Source organism: Marmota flaviventris, chromosome 16 (genome assembly GCF_047511675.1).
Source record: "Marmota flaviventris isolate mMarFla1 chromosome 16, mMarFla1.hap1, whole genome shotgun sequence".
Lineage (NCBI taxonomy): Eukaryota > Metazoa > Chordata > Mammalia > Rodentia > Sciuridae > Marmota > Marmota flaviventris.
In genome coordinates, this window is record NC_092513.1 from 69,581,626 (window position 1) to 69,592,068 (window position 10,443).

The window sequence follows — 10,443 nt, forward strand, 5'->3', positions numbered from 1 at the left end:
TAACATTTCAGGTTCTGATATCACCTGGAGGTTTACATGGTGAAATACAAAAAGCATAAGAAAAGCAAGTAAAAGTCATTTGTACCTCCACTGCCTGGGGTGTTACACTCTTCATGCTCGTTTGTGGACAATCCACTTTTTGCTGTAGAGGAAGTGATAGAGTTGACATCATTCTATGCCACTCTGGCTCACATATCATGAATTAAATCACTTACCCTGTCCACTATCTCTGAGGCATTGGGTAGCTCCCTAGAGCCAGGTCAGCCATTGTACATCTGCTCTGGGACTCCTTGCCCTGAGTAAAATACCCACATTGCACCCAGAGCCCATGAACTCCCTTCTCTAGCTTCTTGGGGATGCAACTGGCCCCTGGCTTCCCGCTCCATCCACACACCTCCTACTCCATCCCTCTGAGAGCTGAGCCTCCCTGAATCCAGCACTATGACAGTGTGACCTTCAGTGTGACAGGGAGATGAGGCTCTGTTCCTTCCAATTCTTCATACTTCTCAGAGTTTGGATCTGACATGCTCCACGGTGCATGCGTTCAGGTCTTTGTTCCAAATTCAGCCATGTCCAGAAGTGGGGCTTCTGGGAAGTGCTTGGGCCATTAGGGCTCTGATGTCCTCCACAGGAGACTCCATGGCTGAGTTCAAAACTGAATGGACTATTTGGAGGTGAATCATTTGTAGGCAGAGGGGAATGGAGAAAATAAAGTGTCAGTGGGAGCAATCAATCAACTGTGAAGGACTCAAACAGAGGGAGTCACCAAAGTCACCAGAACAGCCTAGAGACGCCTGAAGGGGATGCGGGATGGCTCAGGAACCACGTGGAGCTCAACAGCAGCAAGGCTGTGACCCACTCACTGGGCTGTTGAGCAGAAGGACCTTGGGGATCAAGGACCCTCCCACCCTGATCAAGAGAGTGATCCATGAACCCCTTCCTGTGCCCAGCCTGCTTCTTGCTTCTCTGGCCATCATCTCCTGGAATAATGCCCTGTTTGCTGTCCATAGTCACAGTGACTGCTGGGCAGGGACACTGCATGATGAAGACTGTGCACCTGTGGTGGCTGACCATGCATGAGGCCTGGGGACCTCCCAGGACATAGCTGTGCCCCACAGTATCCCAAGAGGAGGCTCTGGGTTTCTGAAAGCCAAATTCACAGACTGAAGTGGAAACATGGAGAGCCTGGAAACTTGGAAACTCCCATGAGAGAGGCCCCATTTCCCACCCTCTGCCATCCTGCAGGGATGCTCTCTACTGATATAATCCTCCTGGGACATTAAAGACCCCTGGCTGAATGCCAACCACTCCTTGGAAAGTCAGGCTGACTGGAGGGCCCTTATATGAGGGAGGGTCTCAGAGTAACCACTGGGCCACTGCTAAAGGAGAGGAAATGGTCATAGTGGAAAGGCCAGACTCCTGCATGGTTCAGTCAGGGACCTGAGCAGCACAAAGCAGTGACACCTAGCTACCCTGGGGACCACCCACACCACCTCTCTGACCCCCCCACAGGCTGGGGCAGAGGACTTCCTCCTGCTATAGGGCTGTCTCAGCACCATGCAGAAGGACAAACCACCTGTTCATTGTCCTTCTGAAGTAGCACCACCAATTTCACAGAGGTGACACAGCAGCTGCCTATTCCTGCATCCAGCCCAGAGCCAGGTGCCATCATAGGCACGAGGCCTGGCTGTGGCTGCTGCACTCACCTTGATATTTCTCTCACCTCCCTTTTCCATCTAGGAGTTTGATTTAACTCTAACAGTTGTTTAACCGACCCCTGGTCAAGTAGAAGCACACAGAGCTCTGGTGAACTGCTAAACAGGGAGCCATTTGTGATCCAACTTTCAGTGTGATTGTGAGATTGGAAAGAAGGAGAAGTTTGGTACAAAGCATCTCCCTACCCAGAAACATGGAGCAGAGAACAAGGAAGAGCAGGAAAGGGGACATGTCTCCACAGGTGTGGACACAGGTGCTGTCTCATCTCCAGGCAGCTGGAAGCCATGCCATCAGCTCACCTCTGCACAGGATGCTTTGGACAGCCACACAGTTACCAGGTGCCCTCTGGACGGGCATCCCTTGCACAGAGAGCCCAGCACTTTGCCCCTCACCATGCCCTGGGGGGTGGGCTCTGGGTCAGCTGTGCCTGGCACACAGCAGGGTGCACTTCCTCCTGGTTGCCCCTGCAGCTGTGTGGGTCCACGCCTGGCAAAGCCCCTCACCATGGTCCACTGAGCATGGGCATCTGTGGGTCTCCAGTTAAAATGCAGGGAGACATGGGAAACTGACATCTTGGCTACTTTGATATACTCAGAACATTCTTGAATATGTTCATCCTGCTGTGCAGTAGGTCTTTCACCTTATTCTAAGGTAAACCTATCTAATGAAACTCCCCTGTTCATGAAGTCAGGATCATCAAAGCAGAGGGTTCCCTCACTGTTCACATTCCATGCAGACACACTTGAAACCAACTCTGATTTTTTCTTTGAAGCACACAGTACCTTCGCTTGACTGTAGGTACTGTGCAACAGATCTCTAACTCATTCTTACTCCCCGTCAGATGTTTTCCTCATGTTTTAAATCAAATCTTTATTTTCTGCTCATTCAATCCCTAATCACCTACATGCATCATTCTGTTGTCTCTGTCTAGGGTTCAACTTTTTCAAACTCCAAAAGGGGGGATCCTGGCTCCTCTGTCTTTCAGAATGATGGACGTGTTAATTCACAGGACTGGACCACTCTGTGGTGTGTTCGTATAGCTAATCAAACTGTAGCATGCAAATGCATACAATTGTGACTATGAAATTAAATAAGACCATTATAAAAGCAGAGACAAAAATAAACTGTAGGAACTGCAGCTGGATGACTGCACCTTCTGGGTTTCTATCTTTTTCTGTGCTGCCCACCTCTTTTGTAAAGGTCGGGCGAGCGTTGGAGGAAGAGACCACCAAGAGACTGTCTCATGCAACAGCAAAGGGTTTATTGGGGGTCCAGCATGCTGGGGCTCAGAGCTCACTTGAATAGAGCAGAGAGAGAGCCCCGGGAACAGCTTAAGCAGAGCTTATATACTTTCCTTGGAGAGGGCAGGGACTTCACATACAGCATAGCCAATCATTGCACGGTTTCTGGGAGGGGTTGTTTTCGTAGAGCAACCAGATGATCAGGGGAGATTTCAACATACATTTAGTGGGCATTTCCGGGAGTTGTTTTCAACTTCTACATGAGTTTCAGGTTCCAGGAAAACAGAACTTAATTCTTACATTCTTAACCTTTTCACTTTCATGGGTATTCTTTGTGTGGCTTTAGCACTTAATATTTTTAGAATGAATATGCCTATCCCTAGCTCCTCGTTGTTATCTTGGATATTGGAGATTTGTTTTATGGTGTAAACCACGATCCAAACGGGCTTCTCTGTCTGCCCTCTATTACTGCTAGCGTCTAGGGTGGGGGAAGAGCATGATCCAGGGCCCCCAGGGCTGTATTGTGGTGGGGGGAGCATGTCAGGCATATTGGCCCAATTCCACCCCTGAGCCCTGAATCCTAGTGCTCCTCGGGCAGGTGATGTTCAGAGGTCTAGTCCATAAAGATGAAAGGGCAGCTCATAACACAACTCATGTTTTGGGAGATTGAGAGAAAGTGGGTGGAACTTCGGGGGATGGGCAAGGCCCAACTGCCAACAGCAGAGCTCAACTGTGACTTTGGAGCCCAGCGTGTATTTCTTGTATCTGCATCCTCAGACACATGGCCCTCACCTCCTCAGTCACCTTTCCATTGAACAAGGACTCCCGAATGTCATCAGGGTCAAAACCCATGAGGAACATGAGCATGGTGAATTTATGGCCCTGGGATGAGGAGTGGCTCTGATTAGGTCTAAATGACTCTTCCTCTCCTGCTCAGCCTTGGTGCCCACAGGTGGTCCAGTGTGGGTGTGAGGAAGTTCTAATGACTCTTTCCTTTTCCATTGAAAGGTAGAAGAGAGTTCTGCACCTTCCCCAGAGGATCAGCTCCTAAAGCAGCACCAGATTTTCTGCCTTCAACAGAGGATCCCGTGAGGATAATTTTGAAGAGGATCTTATCAGATTCCTGGGGTCATGGTATTCCCAAACAATGTCCTGAGTTCTGGTCCAGCTGAGACCTGCTGTGCAGTCCACAGTCACCGAGTTCTCCCCTTCCTGCAGCATCCAAGGATGCTCCTCTCTCAGCCTCCTGTGAGCAACGCCCACCTGGGGCAGCAGCACGCAGCAGCAGTGACCCAGGTCCCCAGGCTCCTCTCCTGCATGCTGCCGTCCTCCTCACTCTGCTCACGTGCTCCATCACAACGTAGCTGTCCTCACCTGTCTCGATAACATGGAACAGCTGGATGACATTGGGTGACTTGAGCCTCCACTGGGTCCTCTCCTGCCAATACTCTGTGGGGGATGGAGGAGCTCTGCCGGCCTTTCTGAATGACATTCATGGACACCTGGACCCTGTTAGGAGTTGCCTGGCTAGTTTCACCTTGGCAAATCTATGCTGCCCAAGGGTCCATAGGACCTCATATTGATTCGTGAAGGTCATCTCTTTTGAGTAGTTATCTGCAAGGGAATGACGAAAGCTGATTTCCTTACTACTCTGACTGCACATCCTAAGCAGCAACACTTACAATCCTAACTGTGCTAATTAGCAGCACGAATGCACAACTACATGGATTCCCCATGATATGACTGCAGCTATGTTGTGGTTTTCCTTGATGAACCAGAACCTATAAATGTTTCAGAGCAGTGGGGTGCTCTGGAGGGAGCCTTGCCACAGCAGCCCAGCCGCCAGAATGGGCCTGATTCTTTGGTATTACCTTTAGTTATATCAAGAACGCTGTACTTGTTAAGGTGTAAAAGTAGAATCTATGGAGGAAGATTATAGGAAGCTGTAAGCGCTCCTGTCCCCAGACAGTAAATACTAGGCACCTCAAGCTGCCAGGAGGACATGCCAAGGTCGGAGGCTTAGAAAAGAGTTGCAGCAGGTTGGGATTTACATCCTACCTACCCTGGCTTCCATAGTCCACTTGGGCTGGTCGAAAGGCCAGCTAGCACTCAGAGAATGAATGTGGACCACAGGGCGTGGCATATGCTGATACCTGGGAGTTTTGCTATAGTTCCTCACATCACCTGGATCTAAGCATGAACCACAACCCCTCTTGTTTCTGAGCATGCCGTTATGAATGTCTTGTCACAAATCTTTTGTAACTGGACTAGCTAGACCAGTTTGTGTTCCTTTGGAAGGGCAGACAGGGGACTCTCCAAGTAGTGCCTGAGAAATCCACACAGTCCTAAAATGTGTCACTTCATAGTGGCTCCTCATCTCACTCAGGTTTCATTCTCCATGGATTTTACCTGGTTCATTTATTCTTCTATCATGCTAAGAGGGTAAGATCGTACTTTGTTACAGGAGTCAATGAGATACCCATTCTCATATCTGTGCATTAGTTAATGTGCTGTCACCCCAATGAGTTCCAAGCCAGTGGACCATCCTGCAGATCCCACAGGTGTCGGGTGGGTAACACTTGATGTATCCAGGGATGAAGTGACAGAAAATGCTACCTTCCCCATGTCCCACACAGAGAAGCATGGACAGGCTTCTCTAGGAATCCTGGGTTGCTGGCGCTGTTCATTATACAGCTTGCTCAATGCCTCTGTCCACTAAGCAGCTAATTAAGAAGGGAGCTCATGGGACTAGTGTGCTCCCAGAGGAAATCTTTGAGAAAGCAAAGGTGGTGATAGTCCAGGCACAGGCTCTGGGCACCCTCTACAAGATCTCAGGGGCAGATAGATGTCACCTGTATAGCAGATGGCAAGAGTCAGGCATACAGGAAAAACAATTCGACTAAAGGTACCTTAGGTTTTGGATGAGAGCCCAAGAGGTGAGCTAAAGCAGTCCATTCCTAGTGAAACCTCACAGAATTTCAGTCACAGTGCTCATGGCCACCTCCCTAGGATGGGTGGGTGGTCTATTGTACCACCTCAATCTGTTATGACACAGCCTTTGGCCTCTCCTGTGCTGCACATGGCATTGACCCATGTTCCTATGAAACTGCACAGCCCTCAAGTAGCCACCCAAGTGCCTAGGATCTCACAGGAAGGGCCACATGGGGTGGGCCATGTCTGAGATTGCTTGGTGGACAGATGTGTGCAGCAGGGGCTCCTGAGCATCTGGACTTAGGCTGCAGTATGTCCTGCCATGGACACGGCCTGGTTTGAGACGGAAGGAAATCACAGCAGCCAATGTTACCCATCTTATATACACATGAAAACTCAAGTTAGTGCTTTCTCTGATCTCTACCCCCATAGGAGATATTCTCAGTTGGGTTTTGACTCTGTGGATCCTGGCAGAGAAAATTGATTGTTCTTATCATTTGATAACTTCTCACTCTTTTCATGCACGAGCCACCACCTCTTCAAGGCTGGGACCCCTCACAACTTAGGGTATATCGCGGAAGAGAGGGCATGGGAGACTGAGAGCTGTGATGAGCGGTCGCACGAGTGGATTCAGCTTCCCCTGAATGCCGCCTGCGTGACTCATCACTGCCATAATTGGCCCAATAACCCTGGGTGGCTTTTCTTTAATAGTGTGACAGCCACCAAAAAGAGTCTAAACCATCAGAGTGGTTTGTGGACCTTTACAACCAGGTCCTGGCTCCAGAAGGTATGTCACCTGTTAATATTACTCAGAGTAACAAGATGCAGGCAGGGTGAAGCCCCTTTTGTCCTACCCTGAACCCTTCTTCTCACATTGTGAGGACACAGGTGGTGGTTCAGTGAGCCAAAACCCTGCTTCCAGGTGGAAGTCCCTGAATCAACTGCTCCTCTCCCTCCTCTACATCTGTCTGGCTCTTTTTCTCATGACTCCCTGGGACCAGCCCCATACTGGGTGATTCTGGGGCAGAAAAACTGCACTAACACAGAAAAGTGCAGATGAATTAAATTACACCAAATATGGAAAAAGCATTAAGGAGAGATAATATAATACTGAGTAAATAAAAAATATGGTAAATAGTACAAGTGAAAAGGCAAATAAGGAATTGGGGGGGAAAGTTTAAAAGGGAGAAAATATTAAACTGTACAGTTTCTTCCACCTGTACAAGGCCCTTGGTTTGATCACCAATAGTGTAAGTCCACAAATGTATGCAGAACAAACATGAGGCAGCCATCAAATGGATTAAAAAAGATGACAAAGGTGTCAGGGAAAGTAATAGGAAAATAAATTTTTAATTTTTTAAAATTTTAATTGATTTTTTAAAAAATACATGACAGTGGAATGCATTACAATTCTTATTACACATATACAGCACAATTTTTCATATCTCTGGTTGTATATAAAGTATGTTGACACCAATTCATGTCTTCATATATGTACTTTGGATAATGATGTCCACCACATTCCACCATGCTAATCCCCTGTCCTCTTTCCCTCCCACACCTCTGCCCTATCTAGAGTTTGTCGATTCCTCCCATGCTCCCTCTCCCTACCCATTATAAGTAAGCCTCCTTATATCAGAGAAAACATTCAGCATTTGGTTTTTGGGGACTGGCTAACTTAGCATTATCTTCTCCAACACCATTTACATTTTATTGCTGAGTAATATTCCATTGTGTATATATGTCACATTTTTATTTAGCCATTCTGCTGAATGGCATCTAGGTTGGTTCCACAGTTTAACTATTGTAAATTGTGCTGCTATAAATATTGATGTGGCTGTGTCCCTGTAGTATGTTTTTAAGTCCTTTGGGTATAGACCAAGGAGAGGGATAGCTGGGTCAAATGGTGGTTCCATTCCCAGTTTCCCAAGGAACTTCCTTACTGCTTTCCATATTGACTGCACCAATTTGCAGTCCCACCAGCAATGTATGAGTGTACCTTTTTCCCACATCCTCACCAACATTATTGTTGTTTGTCTTCGTAATAGCTGACATTCTGACTGGAGTGAGATGATATCTTAGAGTAGTTTTGATTTGCATTTCTCTAATTGCTAGAGATGATGAACATTTTTTCATATATTTGTTGATTGATTGTATATCACTTTCTGAGAAGTGTCTGTTCAGGTCCTTGGCCCATTTATTGGTTGGGTTATTTGTTTTTTGGATGCTTAAGAATGCACCAAAGGAATTAACAGGGAAAAACTATCAGAAAAATACAACAAAAGAAAAGTTCTCAGTAGGCTATGTGTCCCAGAGCCCCAGGTCCCCTCCACACTGCTTCTTGTACCATGAAGACTCGAAGTCCAGCCCAGGGATGTTTCTCATCCCTGCCCTGAAATAAGAGAAGGAAATGAACCACCCACATCTGGGGAGAATCCACAGAACTTTTCTTACTTATTGATCTCAAGGATCTTTGCATAAGAAAAAAAAAAATAAAAAAAAACCGAACGTCAGAGAATGCCTGCCTTGTGTGCTACAGAGTTTGAGATTTACTTGTTTGGCAACTAAAACATCTAGGATACATTGTCAATGATCTTGTTTCTACTCTTCACAATTCTGTGATAACTTTCTCTTCTAAAGACTTAGTGTCTACCCGAAGAACTCAGTTCCTCTTTCATTAACCCTGCTTTAAGCAGTGGTAGGTGGCTGTGTGGGAGGCCCTAGGTTTCATCCCCTCCCTGAACAAGACAAAACCACATGAGTCTTCCCTGTTGTTCTGCTGCTATAGAGGTCTTTCCCCCAGGACACAGCTTAGCTTGGAGCTAAAGTCTCCCTCTAAGGTTCCTTCATGGCAGGCTTGTTGATGGGACTCTTGGGTTGGTGGAATCTAAGCACTGGCTCCTAATTGCAGGAAGTCTTGTCCCTGAGGCAAAATGTTAAAGGAGCAATTGGGATCCAGCCCCCACCCATCTCTCTCTCAGAACTCTGGGGCTGATTGGGCTTCTGTGCTTCTGTGTTCCTGCAGTATGTGCACACACAGGACAATATGCGTGCATGCCCCTGAGAGCATGCATGTGCACGTGTGAGGCACAGTTGCATGTGTGTGTGTAGGTGTGTGCCTGTGTGTGCATGTGAGCTTGACTGTGGTGTTGGTGTCACTGAGAGTAAACAATGGCAGCTGGAGGGCAAGAACATTCCGGAGGCCTGTGGTTGCTCCCAGACACACAGGAGAACCACAAATGGAATGATTTTCCCAACTGGCAGGAATGGGCGTGAGATCTTAGTGCCCGCCCTCACTCCTGTCAATCACTGCTCTACCCAATAGGTCTTCCAAAGCCAGGGTGACACCTTCACATTGTACATGTTGAGGATCTGGATGCTGCTGGTTGACTGCTCCAGACAGGGAAGTAAGGATTCTGGTGCTAGGAGTTGATTTGAAAGGTGAAGGCCAAGGTGTGGAGAGGTGAGAAGAGGAGGAGATTGCTAATACTGGCTGTTATCAAGAGGGCCCACCTTGGAGAGTCCACACCTGTGGGTCACTGGGGCTTAGCCAACTGGGTATTCCTGAGCAGAATGTGACACTCAGGTTTTCTTACCCATGTCCCAGGGACCAGGCATCACTGAAAGCCACTCTTAGGTCAGTGAGCTTCAGTACTTCACCTGCCACATGGTACCCAAAGAGTGACAGGCAAACATGGGGCAGAGCTGATCAATGTACCCTCAGAGTGGAGGGCACATTGGAGACACTTCAAGGGCTCAGACAGCCAGTGTCCCAAGACCAGTGGAGTGTGTGACTGTCCTCTTGAGACTGCTTAGATAATGGACCTTTCCTCCAGGTCACTCTAGAGACCAAGGTTCAAGTGACTGTGTTGGTGACGTGTGTTTCTTCTTTCTCGGACACCTTGCAGCTTGGGTCTGCAGATGGCCTCTGCTCCTAGGGAAGGTTGCCTAGCTACATCGTGAACTGTGCACTTCACCATGACAGAACAGAGGACTTTGAGCAGGTGTGCCCAGCGGGCAGCAGTGTGGACATTCATCTCCTCTTTTAAACAGCTGGAATCCACACCTGGACAATCTCCCACTCCATTCAGCCCAGGTCCTCCAAGGTCAGAGTTCCCATGTTCTCCCTTTTAAATGCAAGAAGAAAGTTAAACTTCCCCCTTTTTAACATCTTTGACTCGTACAGTTCCTGGTCCTTGACTAAGTCACCAGGCTGGTCAGTGGATGTCCAGACCGACTCCTCTGCCTGGCTGAACTTCTCCTCCCACTGGGCCTCACCCATCTCCATCCCCCACCTCTCCCCTCCCTGAACAGCTGCACCTGCCATTCTGCTCTCTGGATCTCAGATTCAACTTCTTAGATTTCAGAAAGGAGCGATCCTAAAGCATCTGTCCCAGGTAATGAGCGTGTTACATGCAAGTCTAGGTCATTCCGTGGCGTGTGCACATACGCGATCACATTGTACACAACTGTGATCTGTTAATGTTTAAAGACTATGATCAAAGCATAGTCTAAAGACAGGAAACTGCAGAAACTACAGCTTCGCCACCTCACC